The sequence below is a fragment of the Anomalospiza imberbis genome, chromosome Z (genome assembly GCF_031753505.1).
Source record: "Anomalospiza imberbis isolate Cuckoo-Finch-1a 21T00152 chromosome Z, ASM3175350v1, whole genome shotgun sequence".
In the NCBI taxonomy this organism is placed as follows: domain Eukaryota; kingdom Metazoa; phylum Chordata; class Aves; order Passeriformes; family Viduidae; genus Anomalospiza; species Anomalospiza imberbis.
This window is the reverse complement of record NC_089721.1, coordinates 67,134,822-67,152,491: the sequence shown is the minus strand read 5'-3', so window position 1 is coordinate 67,152,491 and position 17,670 is coordinate 67,134,822. Positions and strand designations below refer to the sequence as shown.

Here is a 17,670-nt window from a genome sequence, read left to right as displayed (position 1 = left end):
TTCATCCTACATTTAAATAATTAATAACAAGTTTTTTCTTACATCAAAAGCAGGAAATTAGAAATTAAAAAGAAAAAAACAATTATTCACATAATTTCTTCTCATAACCTCCAGAGCACAAAAATATTTTCTCTTACTACATGATTACTTAGCTTATTTACTACCAGTAACATTACAGTTTTTACAGTACATTAAGAATTGTTGGTTGCGAAAGAAAATACTGTGTTTCACTTATCAAGAGCACAGTAATATGTTTTACAGAAACAAGTAAAAACATTTTTACATTTGGAAGGATCTAAACCAAATATTAAGCAATGTTTTTCAATGGATCATTAGTATTTTAGAAGTCAAGCAAGAAGGACTAGTCCCTGTCAGGTACATATAAACAAAAAATACACATCCAGCATGCTGCTCAATACTTGTTTTAAATAATTGCTGAGGATCAATTTAGGCCTCTTCACTGGATAAAAATCTGAATATAATTTATAAAATGCCACTACATTTTTACAGAAATGGAAAGCTCCAGTCTCAATTTCAGAATAGCCAATTTCCAGCAAAAATAATCCCATCTTTTTTCCCCCCGGATTTATTTCTTTCTTTTCAAAGGCTTTGCATTATTTGTGTCTCTATAATTCTTTCTTCTCCAAGATGACATTGCTTTCTTTTTAGTGATCTTCTGAGATTGTAAGCTAGATCATGGAAAATTACTGCACTTAAGAAGAAAGTAACTATTTGGTTTTAATAGGTGGTTTATTTTTTAAAATTTGCTGGGTTATTTGCTGGTTTAAAAATAAAACTATTCATCAAATAAATGAATAATTTGACAACAATCTGTAGCAATCTCACAGCACTTATAAGCTTTGAAGGAGCAGTTTGATTGGATCACTTGGTACTGAAGACCATGCATTGGTGCTCAAAAACTATGGATCATTTTTTATCAAGTAGTAAATAAGATGTTGCCTTACACACCACTGATTTGTGTCCTTTCAGCACAACCACAGAAAATCCCCATTTCCTTATGCAGCCTTTACTGCTTTTGTTTCTTATGAGGAGATTCTGCTGACAAGTCCAGAAGAGTGGAATAGTCCACTCAGAAATCTTTCTGCACCACTGAGTCTTTGCAATTTCAAAGATTCAAAACAATGTAAATTCTGTCTGAAATCCATACTCTTCTGTCTCAGTGTATGGGGCTTGAATTGTGTTGCTTCCATGATTCATCCCCTCATGCTTATCCTGTTCTAAATCCTGTCTATCTCTCTGGGACTACTAGGAACAGCACCGTAAGGACACAACACTATGTTAAGCTGTGAGATACACATCATGTCTTTCAAACCACCACTATCTGCTCTGCACCCAGATAGTCATAAAGCAAGGTTCTAATTGATGTGCTTTTTTGTAAGAATGAAAAACAATTAAAAAAAAAAAAAAAACTGGGAAAAAACCCCACCTCATTGGGATTCAAAGCTTCAAATTATCTCCTGGCCAAAAATGTACATTAGACATGCCAAAATGTAACTAGGAATGTAGCTCAGTTCTACTATTCAGTATCCAAAAAGTCTCAATAGTTTATACCATTAAAGAAACTGTTCTTAAATATAAAAAGGCAATGACATTTACAGAAAGATTTCTCTTAGCTTCTATGCTTTTTGAACCAGACCTGTTAACTTGGGATTTCCACGGGCTATAAATTGTTTCTGTAACCTCTCTGCCATTACTGGTATAGCTTTATTTTTCTATTTCCAAACAAAAGCAATAATCTTCTATGGTTTATTTCATTATAATTGAGAGCATAGCAAATGGAAACAATGGCTTGAAATAATTCTCTGAAGAAATACATACATTGACTTATCATTTACTTATTTATGTTATATACATAAATATGGCTATTACCAGTAGAAGCAGTAAGGCTTTAAGCAAAATAAAAGACAAATTGAGCCAAATTGTCTCTTTTTATTCCTGGCTTATAATTTTAAGAGTTGAGTCATTAATCATTAACAGTCCAGTCTCTCACAAACATTGGGGTGAATAACTGAAAATTCATTGCAAAAATATTTAATTTGTACCGTAAACTAGTAGCAAATCTGTACCCAATACAGATTCAGGCTATACCTTTCTCTGCTGTAAATATCTCAGTGATGTAGGAATAACATCTCAGCCAAAAAAATCATCTTTCTGCCACCTTAAGAAATACATTAGTTCTGTTACAAGCTCCTGTTGCACTAAATCATGTTACAGTGGTTCTGGCCATAAATTATACAAGGTGAAAATAAATAAACTCTAAAGGATTCCAAAGATATATTTTTTAAAGGAAAATAAACCTAATGGGTAAAATATAAGAATGAAATTTAAAATTCAAGGTCTGTTTTTCAAATTACTAAGCATTCCTTTTAAAAAGCTTTCTCTTTGCTTATTATTGGGAACTGGGTTTTAAAACAACATATACTGCTTTTGTTCACCTACTATGATTTGAACAAAATTTTTCATATTTATGTATTTCAGATGATGTTTCAGAGACAGGATTTATTGTATATATAATTTAAATCAAGGAAATACAAATGTTTATCATCTTCTGAAATAAAACCTGGACCTAAAGGCTGTAGCTTACTTCTACCTACATGGCAAACTTAACTTTTGAACCAACCAGACCAAAAACTTAAAAGTGATTGCAATCCAGACTAATACATTGCAGTTTGAACAAAATACCACCACAAACACAGAGCTTATGTAATTTTCTGTGTGTGCTTGGAAGACTCCTATACATCTCACTTGATGTAAAAACTAGGATTCTAGGTGTTTGCCTTGTAACTGTCAAAATAGCTGTCCAAATCATGTCTTTAATTTGAATCAGTATATAGTCATATAAAAATAAACCCAGACGACTCACAGGGAAGATGTGACAGATGGTTTTCATGGCAAGACCTGGCACACATTTGTTATTAGCAGATAACAAATTGTTTGTGAGTTAAGTATAACCAAACAAACAATTAACTCACAGCAAACTAGACTGAGTGGCAACATTAGGCTAAGGAGTTCAAGAAACAAGTTATTTCCATCTCCTTTGGCAAAACCCCCTTTGGCTGCTCCCAAAGCAAAAGCAATCTATAACTTACCCAGAAACTGGGCTTAATTTGTGGTAGATCATTCCTTCTTACGGAAAAACCTGCAGAAAGACACCAGATGGAGGGAGGCAGAAAGTCCTTTCCACTAGTTATTTCAGTGAGGGGTGGGGGCAGGAGGCTGTCCTAGGGCAGAAGTGCAGCCCAAGTACCCTGGCGGGAGCAGGATTTGGAGCAGGGCAGCTGGAGCTGCCTGACAGCCCTCTGCAATATCTGCCTACCATTTGTAGCCTCTCTGTCTGAGTCCTGGCCATCCTACATTTCAGAGGACCCTGCACTTCAGAAAGCAGCAGCTTGAAGAAACACTTAATCACAAGATGAGCAAATTCTCTTTCTGCAAAGAAATGGACACCTGTCCTATTTCTTGCCCCACCTCTGCATTCTGCTTCTATAAAAATGTGCAGAGGGGGATTTTTCTCATGCAATATTTGAAAAATGCTCTTGCATTCAGTCATTCATTTCACATAGCATTTCTGATCATTCTGATGCATTTATGATCAACATGAAAAACATTATTGATGTCTAAAAAATTGCAAACAAATATCCAGTTGAATCTATCCTATTACTAATGTGGGTGATCAGCCTCAGTGCTGTTATGTACCGCACGACATGAACTTTTTATTTTGTTTTGTTTTTTTCCAAGTGAGATCCAGGAACCATCTTACCACCTCTTAAATGTCATTGTTCCTAGACTAATCATATACACAGATGAGTAGAGATAAACATGTGTAATCCTAAACACAATGTAGTTTGAAGGGAACAATAACAGCCCCAGTAATTCTTCTCCCAGTATAGCACAGGTTGGTGTGTTAGAGCAGACTTCAGTACTGGCAGATGATAAATGAAATACATTGATTCCCGTATGACACAGCTCCTCTCTATATTTTAGCAATGGCCCAGTTAATCTTGTTGAAGCTGTTGGGATACAGTTAGTGAAGCCTGTAACAAGATTCTCGTAGCAGGACTTATATACACAAAATTCACAGGGGATTAGATTATGAATATTATCTGTATAGGTTAAACCATATGGTAATAGCACCAGTATCTAAAAACCAGACTATAGGCATCTCTAGCGTAAATAGACTACTTATTAATGCGTATGGTTATTATTCTTTTATCAGTTAAATGTGTATCTGATTTACGCCTTTTCTTAATAAAAATGCAGATATATATATATATATATTGGACTTTTAAAGAGTTAACATAAAAGCATTTTACTTAACTTACCAGTTGTTGAAGCTGGAAGGAGTCTTGCCCTAAACACTACCTGCTCTGATGTTTGTAATATCTGTCTCTCTTGCTGTCTCCCTCCCCCCGTGCAGAGATTGCAGTAAACTTAGAAAACTAGCAGGGACAATGTTTCAAATTACTTAAGAAGGAGAACAGGAACAATCATTTCGTTCTCTTTTTTTTTTTTTTCAGATGAGTACAGTACCTTCAGAAAGAAGGAAGGAAGGGAGGGGAGAGGAAGTCAACAACCCTTTGCTTTCCTGCAAAAAAATAAGGAAACAGCAGATAGCAATCTCGTTTTCTCTCAAACAAAATGTTTGGAAAAATAAATATATCCAATCCAAAAGGAATTCCTCCAAGTATTATATCTGCATTATTGGCTTCATAAAACCTTCTTTACAGCTTGTTATGTGCAACTACATGAAATGAATTTCTGAAGTGGTAGGTAGGAATGAGACACTCATATCTTATGCGGAACAATTAGCTGTAAGCTTGCATAGATGATGAAGGCTTTTACTCTAGAGAACGACTAATCATAGATGTATACACAGCCCTTGTTTCCATGGTGATATAGGTAAAAAATGCCTAAAACCCCTGTTTACAGTGATCACAAGAAAATAGCACATTGGCTATTTATAGAACACTGTGGGGGAACAAGAAGGGTGATGAAAGGGGTCAGAAGAATGGCAAGGATCATTGCTTGATACTGGCAGTGCAATAATGAGTAATTGATCTCAAAGAATGCCATTATAGAAGGCGTACGGATTTAACCAAACAGAACCAATGTACTATGTTCTAGAACAGATTTTATAGTTAATTTGTTTCTTTCATTCTTGCCCCATTAAACATATCTTGACAACCAGATACTGGAAGGCTGGCTGGAGTTAACTTGGGATAAGTTCAGCCCATTGTGCTCCACTGTGTTTTTGTTTGCTTGTATCTTTCCCCCTAACTTTATCTATCATCTAAGGTCACTTACAGTGATTAGATGCTCCCTTTTCTTTCCCATTATTTTTTTCATTCTAACATACTTGCTAGTAAACACCTTTGCACTGTCATGCACTATGACTTTAGTTTGTCTGGTAATGCAGTAGTGAATACGGAGCTGCAATTCAAGTTGATTTTTGTGAAAGACTTTTTAAAAAAAGCCCTTTCAAAAGGCCCTCTCCTACATACTCTGCATCCAGACATTGCTCTGGAAGCAATATCTAGATCAATGCTGCTGAAATAATTTAGATTACTGCTATAAATCCACTTTTAATGGAAGGACAAGTTAGTATGTTATCCCATAGAGATTACTATTTCACTTATTGTACAATAATGAGATTTGATAAGCTTTAAACCAAAATAGCAAGTAGTTCCTCGTGCTGTTTCTTGAAAGTATCTAGCCATTATTTGGTTGGAGAGGCTTTTATCTTAATATTCAGAAAATTAAATCTTTGATAATAGACATCAGCATTTGACAGAGCAGTGCAGGTGCTATGAGTGATCTCTGGCCTTCCAACACCACCAGAGTTTTCTGAAGTGGGCAAAACCATATAATAGCAAAAGCATGCAATGCACTTAGATTATATCTTGCAAGTGAAGTCCTTAATTCTTCCTTGGGAATGGAGGTCCTAATTGAAGAGATCTCTGCATACTGAGCACAAGGAAAGAGATGAGGCATGGAAAGCCACCAAAGTAATGTATTGTCCTGCAGCGTCAGCCTAATAGCACAAAACCTGTAATTTTGTTCAAAATTGTTTTTCATCATCTTGAAGGTAGTAGCAGCTTCCAGGCCATTCCAGATAGTTTAATTTATTAATTTTCCAGGCAGAACAGGCTAATAGACCCTGTACACTGCCATTATGTAGCATTTTTTTTTTCTCTCCATTGGGAACCTAATGCAGAACCATATTTGAAAACCTATACTGATTAAGTTAGGATCATTCTTAAGTCTCTAAACATACGTGATAGTCTTTGTAGTCCTCTGTGAAGGACTTGTCACAGCTATCCTATACTTCTTCAAAGAGCCACTTCCCTTTCCTTGAGGACTGCAAAGCTAAGAAGCTGGACACAAATATCTATGAAGTACCTTCAACGGGTACTTTGCAGTCCTGATTAAAGGGGACTGTGAGAGACCCCTACTTCAGCAAGGACGGCAGGAGATGTAAGGTCTTTCTTCACTTAATTCTATCTCATGTTCCATTGTCAGCAGCCCTTCCACCCATCCAAGAGGCCAGAACTTACTTAGTCAAGTCAGCTAAGTCCCAGCATGCAGCCACTGAAGTACTTGGCCTGTTCTTACTTTTGCCAATTTCTCCCAGCTGCTGCCAGAAAATCACAACCCAATGAGGAAAAGGCACTGTGATTTTCATGCCATAAAAATACTTTGCAAGGTCATGTCTTTTGCAATGAATGTCTTTTGCATGTCAGGTCAATGTGCAATTACTGATGGTGGAAGAAAAAAAAGCATGTACAAAATCATTAGTATCTAGAGTCATGCAAACCAAGTAACAAGGCATGATATTTACCCAAGTTTTAAGGGACAAGTTGGTGTGGTTTTCAGAACATTTCTGGAAGAAATGTTTGCCTGTTTTTTTGTTGTTTTTATTTTAACCTTTTCTCAGTCTACTGTTACCGAAATCAAGACTCTGATACAAATTCAGAGAGATACAGTGTCAGCCTCAATGCAGTTAGATGAGCACTGTTGAGTGTAAATACTTCTTGGGTCCAGTACATAATGTCTTGGAAGGAGTGGTCAAGAAAAAAAAACCAGTATTGTGTTCATGGTCAAGGTAAATTCTGAAGATGAAGAAGATTCCTCTAGTACCAGTCTGTATGATTAGACTAGACCTTCAATTTGATTAGCATATGTGAAGTTAAGGCCCTTTTTTATTTTTCTTTTTTTGTTTCATTGAGGAATAAATTGTGTTTTTCACAGTCTCTTTCCAATGCAGGGATACTTTCCTATATGTTCAAAATAAAAATGGAATAAACAAGTTCAAACTCTATCCAGCATAATAGGAGAGGCTACTGCCTATCTTTCATTATTACAGTATGACCAGAGTATCCTCATGAGTATGTGTTTGCACGGCCAAATTTACTACTGTTTTATCAATGTATTTCTTACTTTTGAGAGAGATGGGTAACACGCAATTGCCACTTTAAAGAACAATTAACATTTGCAGACCATGACCTCTAGACCAACCAATTACATGTCAATAGTTTTGGGGAAATTTGTATCAAAGAGAGTAGTGTTCCTGAAAATAAATATCTTAGTATAATTTAAAGTGGCCTTTAAAACTTATTCTGGGCCAAGATAATTTCTGATAAATTACATTGGCTCCAGTCTTTTAAAGACAGCTTTTCCTGTACCCTGTATGCAATAATCACAACTACCTTTACTAAAACAATGCAATTAAAATCTATTTTAAAATTTGATGATCTGATTAAGAGGATGTGTTTTCATCTTTTAACATGCATGAAGTTAGGAGAGCAGGATTGTTAGCCTTATTCAGGTCAGAGGTGGACAAAAACGTGGCTTTGGGCACTATGTTTGAATTCAGTGTCAGAATGAAGATCTGCAACATGTGGAAATTGAAAAAGTATCCACCAAGTTTTTTGCTGGTTTCTCAAAATGGACATTTGACAGCAGTTTTACCTGCAGTTATTGCGTCTGCTTAGATGGGAAAATAAATCCAGCATTTGTTCTGGTCTTTCTTGGTTATCTTGCTCAGTTAAGTATGCTCACGGACTCTGATGTCCGATTGAGGTACTGTAGTACTGAAATTACTTAATATGTTTACAGGTGAAGGCTGGGCATCTAATGTGGTAAAATGTGTGAATCTTCACAAAATATGAAGAAAAGGCATTTTTGCATATTCTTCTTTGTATTGTGATGTTTCTTACCTTGTTAGGTCTGATAATGGAACTATTTCTTCTGGAAGCCTGATATTCTATCTCAAGATTTATTTGAAAAGAGTATGAATTTTTTTTCAATCGGTCTCCAGCTGCTGTAAACTTTTTGCCTCTAAGTTTCTTACACTTTTTCCAAAGTATCCAGTGATTGTGGTACAGCTGAAGCTCTGTGGGCACTTTTCAAAGGCCCTTTCTGAGAGCAAAATGAAGAAGTGCTACCTAGTATTGCACCTCTGGCTTATGGCTGCAAGATTGTAGGGACAAAGAACTGTAGGGAAATGCGTACTCTATACCAATGTGAATGGTGCTAAATTGTGTCTCCAAGGCATTTTTATAGCCTGAGTGTGGGAGGGTGAGAGGGAGAGAGTGAGGCAGGCAAGGCAGGGAGGAAGGCAGGCAAGGAGGGAGGGAGGGAGGGAGGGAGGAAGGAAGGAAGGAAAGAAGGAAGGAAGGAAGGAAGGAAGGAAGGAAGCAAGGGAGGGAGGGAGTTTTGGGTTAGTTGTTTCCTTATTTAGGGTTTGGATTTTCTGGTATTGTGAGGTTTGTTTTCTTCAAAATACTCGGCAGAGCAAACACTCCTGAAGTCCTCATTCATTTGATGCTCTTATTGACTTCTATAAGACTTCCCCATAACTGGAGATAATTGTGTTAGGCCCCATACATGTATATAAGACTACAGCCAGTAGTCACAATGTAAACTAATTGACTGTGATAGAGCATGTGGATTAGCATGAAGTACTGTAAGCATGAGCTTATAATACTTCAAAACTGTTATTAATAAATAAAAATTGAGTGTTACGATATGTAGCCAAGGATAATTTGGGGGAAAGGAAAGCAGACCTCTTAGGTTTCCTAGATTTCCTCTCTTCTTCCAAAAGCTGAATTGGGTTTTGTTTTCAGACTGTACTCTTTTTATTTTAACAAAACATTTTTGCTGAGACTCCTATTGTTTTGCAAAAAAGACATTTGGTTAAGATTTAAAGTACAGTAAAAAAAACCCACTTACAGGAAAAACCTTAGACTACACTAGAAGTCTTTTTACTAGGATTTCTTTAGCTCTATATTCACCTTTGGTCCATCAGGGCTGCTTGCTTTGGTTCATACACCATAAGCATACCTTGATACAACTCTGCTGGTGATCATTCTGTATAAGCATACTGCCAGAATATCCCTTCTGAGAAGTTGCCACCCATGCAACAGTGTTGCAGGGTTCCTGAGTATTTCGGAAGAAGATGTGTCCTAAAACTTTTTAATGCAATATTTTTTTAAAAACAGCTCTTAGATTATGAAGATATTTTCCTTTTCTTTTCTTTTACTTCTCCCATGTCTTCTTGAAATACAGATTTCCTTTTTGTCTTCCTTGCCAACAGCTGTCATCAAACCAGAATCATGGAGAGATAGTCACATGAAGACCCCCTGTGTGTTATAAATAACAATTTGCTTCTAGAACCTATAAAGTGAAAGTCTTCAGCCTCTGGTGCATCTCATTTTCACATCAACACAATGTCACTGAAGGATAAGATTTGAAGCACTTTGCAATTGCAAGACAGACCACAACCTATTCAAGAATAAGGTGGAAGATAAACACTTCATAAGTGTATCACCCATTCTTGGAAAGCACACAAAAAAAAGTTCATTTTGTAGGCTTTTTATTGCATTCTGTATATCTTTGATATAACAATCCTAGCCTCATGAGTCCCTTTGCCATTCCCTTGGAAGACAGAAGAAACTCAGGTATGGCCGTTTATGTCAAAGGGGTATCTTTAGATGAATACCACAAAGAACACATGGGTGCAAGCACACACACAGCAGTGCTTGCTAATGGGGATACCTCCCCATGCCCCACTCATACCCTCCTCCACAGGGGTTGGTCCATCAGGAGAAGAAATGCTGGGGGATTTTTGCTCCCTGGCACTAGCTAGTAGTCCCTGCTACTGGAGTTCAAGAGTGTGGAGCTTCTGCAAATGTATAGTCTCAATATTTTGGACCACTTTGGATTTGTAACTGCAGGAGACAATGTAGAAGAGCCTGGGGAGAGCCTGGATGCCTGAGCTCTCACAGAGTTGATGGAGAAAAATACAGGACTGTCCAGAAGCCTAGTCAGAGCACATACATTAAAGGTCTAAAATTAGACAGGGTGAACACATCTCTAGGGAACTTATGTTACCTTAGATAAGCTCTAATTGTCTTATGAAGCATCCTAGGAGTTGATCACAGCTCAAAGGAGAAATTGAATCCACAACAACCCTCACTCTTTTCATGGCTGTCTCACTTCCCTCTCCATCTAGCCCTAAAATGTCTCTGTGCCCTGGGACCTGTTGGAATATGAGAAAGAGCATGAGAGGCCCTCCTACATGTCTGTGACCTCCCTAGCAGGCTCCCCAGTGCTAGCAGTCATTCTTCCAGCTGGGTTGCAATGGGGCAAGAATGAGCTACTGGAGACAGAGGAAATGAAAGTTCAGGACAGACCTGCAGTGCTTTGGGCAGGAGATGCAGAGAATGTGTGCTTTGAAGTCACTCCTGGAACAATGATTCATCCATCCCAAACTAAAGGAATAATCTCTGTTTGCCAGGTCACTTAGAAATGGCAACAATGCCACACGGGATGCATGTAGAGTGCGGAAATCAGGACTGCAACATCTTGAGCAGGTTCTACTGCAAAAATGTCATGTCATGAAGCCACATGTGCATGAATCAACCACCTTCTGAAAGGTGCATGAGGAAGAAAGGGGAGAGGTGACATTTTAGCTTCTCGTCCTAAGTCCACCTGGCAGTCCTGCAGAGTTCTTGGATCAACAGCTCCACATCTGCAGCAAAGAGATCTCCTGGAACAGCCAGGGACTCCCACCCTCTCACTCTCTTAGTCAAAGCTACAGTCAAGTGGTCATTAGTTCTCCCTTTCTTGAGCTGTCTTGCTGGTTTGCTGCTATGTGTCTTGAGACAGCCCATAGAAATAGACTTCCTACTTTTATATCCTTTTTTGCTAGAGCAGAACAATAATATTTGTAGATGTACTTGTGGGGTATTCCCCAAAGAATCAGGACATTTTATTTATGTGTTTTGGATAAAACACCAGATAAGATTGCAGTATATAGGCCTGGTTCTTACAGTATCAAAATTTTACTTTCAGTGTGCAAATAATTCTCCAACCACAATTTACTGAGGGAGGATTTTCTCAGCTTTGCAGCAAATTACAGCAAAACACAGCACTGTAGTTCCTCAAACATAACCTAGTTATTGCAAGGTGCTGGATTCACCGATCCTCATTAAAAAGAAGAAGTGAGGATGTTCAGCCCCATGTTTTGTAGGGGCCTTTTCTATTCCCAATCTGGGAAACTGTGATTTGAAGGGTCAAATAGTGAAGCTAGTACTCCAAAGATGAATACTTCTCTTCATTGTCACAGCAAATGTCCGTGCTTCAGCGTTTTGCATAATCTGTTCCCGAGCGAAATCTTCTCACCAGGTTTTAAATGGTGTCCAACTAGTGATTTGAAATTCTAAATTCAATATTTAAGTACACTGTTTTTTTTTTAATGTGATTTCCTATTGGAATTCAAAAACATATCAAGTAGAGGTGAGTCTAAGAGTCTAGTATAAGAGTCCTGTGCTAATTCTTCCAGCCTCTGACCTGCCTTTGATGAGTTGCCCCATCTGCCTTACTTTAGTACAGCAGGTGTTTATTTTGTCCCAAAGTCACATACTTGATAAAAATAGTGCTCTATTGCTATTGGGTAGAAACTCTGTCGTTTAATATTTGTCTTCCTCTTTTAGTTTTTATCTGATTACAGGAATGGATTATGCTAAAATAAACATAAATGCTGAATAAAATAATTTTCTATGTAGTATGGGGTGGAGAGCCTACTGTTAAAATTTTTGAGGTTGATATGTAGCAAAACACAGAGCTTCCAATAATTTGTAAAACTTTCCCTTTTTTGAAATGACATTTTCCAGAATTAATAGGGCACTCCTTGGGATTTGAAATGGGCCACAATGATATACTGCAACAAACTATAGAAAACCTACCAGCATGAAAATACTACCAGTTAAGCTTTGTGAAAACTCACAAGAAGACTCTTTCAGCTACCAGCCTCAACCTTACATGCTTACCTTGTCACATCACACCCAAGGGAAACAAATTATGTTAATATATAATTATGCTATTACTACACCTGATTTACATACAAATTGTCTATAGGCCTCTAAGAAAACAGATTTTTGGGATTTTTTTAATTTCACTGCCTGGTTGGCTTTACTCCAGACAAGGCCCTTTCCAATTGGCAGAGCAGAGAGCAGGCTTTCCACGTGAAATCCACAGAAGTGCCCATCCCTAGTGGCCATAATCCAGACATGTGCTCTCCTCATCCACCCTGAAATCAGGGTCAGCATCATGTTACTGACTGTCCTGAGATTAAATCCACCCTGTTGAGATGAACTGGGAGAGGGATACGTACGCAACACTCTTTGGCATGACTTAGGGTTGAAACAAATCCACAAATCCAGCCATGCATGATGTAGGAAAAAGCATGTTTCAGCAATTAGTTGTGTGTAGCTCCTCTGTTCCAAGCAGCAAAAAGGAATAAAAATAACATATTTTTTTAGTAGTTGATGTTTAGTGGGCTTTCTAAAACTAATCAATTTTTGAAGACTGATCTCTCTCCAGAGATCTTAAAGAAAACAATGCTATTTTAAATGTTTGTAATTTCATTCAGAATGGAGCATTTTTTTAAAGGTTCTTTTTACTTCTTTAGGGTTTTGACTGTTGTTAGTTTCGTCCTTTTGAGTCTTAGTTCTCTATTCTGGCTTTTCTGCAATTGAATCTGAGATAAACACGATATATGGAATAACATGGATTTCTGAAGAGCAAACTTTGTGAACAAGTACATATTTTAACAAAATGTGTCTATACTGCTGGATTTCTATATTAATATAACTTCTTTATTTCCTGCAGGGTATTTAGAGGTTGAGTATCTCATCCATGGTTCCACTCAGTGTTGAGGCTCAGTGTCTGAGATACGTGTTACCAAACCAGCCGCTGTGTACTAGAAACACAGTGCAGTCATTTTTGAGAAGGGGTATTAAAAACCAGCCTTTTCAATTTGAAACTACAGGAAAATTGAAAGTTAACACAATAGTGGTAAATCAGAATTTAACCAGGAAAACATGGAGTAATTTCTTATTAGTGTGCAAAGTGCTGATGACTTTAAGTCAAAGCTCTGAATGCAGAATTTTTTACCACCTTGCCTGAGTGAAAATCCTTGCTTCAATTGATAATCTGTTAATACTAAGTTATCAGAAATAAGGCTTTGGAATCACTTGTTAACCACTTCAGAAGGCTGTTGTTCTAGTCAGGTAGTTTCACAAGAAGCTACACAAAATAGTGGGGATATTTAACTGTGCAATACATTTTCAAAGACAGATTGAAAGACATGTTTGTGACATGATATATTTAGTATGAAAGAGCAGTAAAGGCTTTTTAAAAACCTTGGACATTCTATTTGTCCTGCACTGCTTATTTGTTTTCAGTTCTGTTTCATGTTCTCTACAGGATCTGAGTTGAAACTAACTATATATTAACACACTCATCACTTCAAATTTGAAAGAATATTATTTAGATATTTTCTTGGTGCTTGTTTTGCATTTATCTTACAGGCATGGGGAAATTCAAGTTCTTTGTTTCTTATTTGGCTTGCATGTGCATGAAAGATCAGCCATAGTCTGTCTCTAATTGTGGGATGGAATTTTTCACATGGGTGTTTAATTAGGAATAGTGAGATGAAATTAAGAAAAGGAAATTTTAGGATGGACATCAAGAATACCTCTGTGACAGCAAGACATTTTGAATTGTGAAATAGTCTTCAAAAACAAAAGCTGGAAACTCCAGTACTTAGGACTTTAAAGGTGACTGGACAACTATATAGTGGAAGTTATAGCACAGGAAACAAGCAAGCCGTGAGGCCAGAAAGGTGCTACACCTGAGATGACTCTTGTATTCTATATCTACATTTCATTGTGTGGAACTGCAGCAGCACAATGCTGTAAGTGGAGGTCTACCAATTATGATAACCCATAGCAGCATGAGCACACAAGCCTTCTGCAGCCACTGGGGAACCATGGCATAGCTGAGGACAGTGGGAATGCAAGACACGCACCAGGTCACCTCTCATCTTTCTTGCTTGATGTACGGGAACACATCTATGTCTCAACACTGGTAGGGCTTCACTTCCATAAATGCATGTATCCCCTTGCTGTGTCTTCCCACTGCTGTGGGAATGGTGGAAAACTAACTTCAAGGTACCCTGCTTGGAGCCTGTTCTCTGGTGGTGAAAATTAACTACAGGAAATGTGTAAGTATATAAAAACTTAGTAAAACTGATGAAAACACCCATGCTGCTGCCTCTGATTTTAATTCCTAAATGAACTTTGCAGCTTTCTCCAGAGCACTTTCTCTGAACAACAAAAAATGTTTTGCCCCCACCTTCCTGAACTAGAACTATTGTGGTACCAAAAATACAAATGGAAAAGACCAAATAGACCTGCACAGGGCAGTCCCTGTTAGGGAGAAAGATAGGGCTCATCTGATGCGGTGAGCATGTTGTAAGCCTTCCCATTTTGTTTCCCAGCTCCTCTCAAAAACACAGAAATACAGGAGTCAACCTAGCACTTCACAGCAAACCAGTTATTGCACTGTGTACTATGAAAATCACTGCTGTTCCTCTGGAAATGTTTTTAAATTCATGGGTCATTGATGAGTGAGTGGTTGTTTTTCTCCTGGATGTGCTCTGCAGTATGTCAGGGGTTATCTAAATGTGACCCCTAGTGTTCAGCTTGCATGAAAATAATTTCAGAAAATCCTTGTCCTTAGTAGACTTCCCTAAAGAAGAGGGTCATCTTTTCTGGTTATCCCAATATCTTACCTGAAAAAAAAAAATTACTAAATTATTCTTGATCATAAAGTAAAATTTGTTGAAGATATTGCTTTCAAAGCACAAAATACTGATGACTCACTTGAGGATTTTAGAAACAATTGTTACAGACTGGAAACAATCTACATTGAAAATTTATATTCCTGGCTGCATGGAAAAATATTGTTAATGGTAGAGCATTAAAGGAAGCAGCTGTACACTTCTATGCATTGCATTTAAGGACATTGATGAAGACTCTACAGTACAAGATGGCTGCTCAGAAAAGGGCTTCTTTATTTTTTGTTTCATTTTTGGTCTTGCCACAGATTTTCCAGTATGTTTTTCATTTGGTCATTTAACCTGTGTGTCCTTGTGTTTTCATCTTGACAAAATGCACAGACACATTTTCTTGTATGAGTTTTGAGAGGTTTAACAATTGTCTGTAAAGTTGCATGACATTTGAATAAAAAGCAAAATAAAACTGACTGATATTTTTTACTTATAGGGAAAGGCTGAGAGAACCTCTACATGTATTCTATTTGCTTTAAACAATCTGAGACACAACATGGGACCATGGGCTGCAGACGAGCGCATACTTGGCATATAGATGTGAACCAGTTTGTGCTTACAGGCAGGGTAAGCATGGTGTTCAAGGCTGGAGTTTATTTTTCCAGTTAACATAACCAGTGTCCTTTCTGTCGCAGGATAAACCTCATTCTGGGTGCACACCGTGTGAGAATCTTTTGCTGCCTTACAGCATTCAGCTTAAGGGTCACATGCCTCAGATAGCCTGTGGCACCTGAGTCAGAGCAGGGAATCGTCACCAAGGACATCATTTATGACTTTCCCTGCAAGGAAACATTTTGGTGCAGGACCAGAACCAAAGGGTCAGCAAGGAAGATAACCAACCCACCCTGATGATCTCTCCTGCCCTGCCCTGACACAGTTCTGGTACACTTGCACTCACACTGGTGCCCCAGTGTGAGTGCAAGTGTGAAAATGAAAACCAAGAAGGGCCAAGATACAACTTTAGGAGAAGGAACAAAGCCTCAGACAATGGAGGGGGCATTTCCATCAGTAGGACATCCAGGGTTCACTGTGGTGGGTCACATTAAGTGAAGAACATCATCTACATGGGATGCCAGCTCCAAGGCCAACTCTTATGTAATGATGGGATTATGGCTGGGATATACAGTTCAGATAAGATCTTTTAGGGACATGCAGTCTGCTGCAAAAGTGCAAAATTGTTTGGTCAAGCACAGGTTCTGACACTTTGCCACTGAATGAAAACCTGCTGTGGGCTTCAAAGGGAGCAGTAAAAGGCCCCTCCTGTCTTTCTCTTGCTTTGACCAAGGATGATAAAAAACACTCAAAGCAGCAGCAAAATTAACACATTAGGATGCTATCAGCAGAATCCGCAGTTCTGTGTTCTGTCTCCCAGGCAGAGCAGCAGGGTGCCAGCAGGGGTTTTCTGCATCCCAAACATTGTGGAAAAATTTTCCCATCCTTTCTTTCCCAAAGCTGCCTGTTTTCCGAACAGTGATTGGGTGCTGGCAGTATGTTTCTGAGTGCTTGGATGTGAGCAGACCTGTTTGTGCTGATGCACTGCAAGGTGAAAGCTACGTTTTGTTTTCAGAGGATAAAAATGACAGCTTCAGTTCTCACCTTCTCAGTCCAGAACTTCAATTGCTGATGAGTGTTAAACAAACTGTGGGTATACCTGTAACTATTGCAATTATTGCTGGGTCTTTCCAAAAGTCCTAGATTCGATTCCTCCTGCACCCCCATAGAATTACTGGGGTTTTCAGTTTGCTATAAAGTAGAATTTGGGAAAGTTTTGAACACACCTGTGCTGCTCTCTAATCTGTGCCATTGCCCTTGTGCTGAGTGGCTGTGAGGTTCTTGCCTCACCAAGTCACAGGCAGCTCAGTCACAGCATTTACATTATGCTTACCCTTGTCAGCGCCTGATAATAGCAATAGTTGTGGCTCCACACGATTTCAAGGCTGGGTGGAAAATGTTATAGCAGAGACAGGTCATATAACATCCCATGCTGGCACTGCAAAGCCATGTTCTCTCATGTCCAGTGACTGGAAGTGCCTCTAACATTTACCAAAATTTTGTTTCTGTCACGACATGTCTGGTGAGAATCTGGCCACACTTATCTCCATCATTGGAGGGGTTGTGAGGTCTGTGGGTTGTCTCAACAATCTGCTGTCCACAGCAATCTCCCTGCCTGTCCCCGAGAATCTTTAGCACACTGAAAAATTAAAGGACTCAGTTTATGTATTACATTTTGACAGCTGAAGATAAAAATTCTGCTACAGATTGAATGGTTTAATGTTTAGAGGCAGAAAAAACACAAAAAATATAACAGCAAAAAATATCTAAGGTAAATGTGAATTTCTTTAAAAAGTTTTTTTTATTTATTTGTTTGCTTGCTTTCCTGCTGTAGTGCTTTCACACTCACAGAAGTTTTAATACAACTTCTGAAATCTGCACTTTGGCCCTGCAATTAGAAG

At 38.1% G+C, this 17,670-nt stretch overlaps 1 protein-coding gene across 4 annotated transcripts in view; it reads right to left on the bottom strand.

Moving 5' to 3' along the window:
* Positions 1 to 4,494, bottom strand: part of ZNF366 (zinc finger protein 366) — a 41,687-nt gene extending 37,193 nt beyond the window's left edge. The window contains exon 1 of one of the 4 annotated variants that reach the window (XM_068176722.1): positions 4,344 to 4,494. The gene's annotated coding sequence lies outside the window, so the exon portion shown is untranslated. Of the gene's footprint in view, positions 1 to 3,110; positions 3,242 to 4,343 lie in introns of those variants that run through there. The other 3 variants (XM_068176721.1, XM_068176724.1, XM_068176723.1) reach the window with 3 other exon arrangements.
* Positions 4,495 to 17,670: the final 13,176 nt, after the last annotated feature.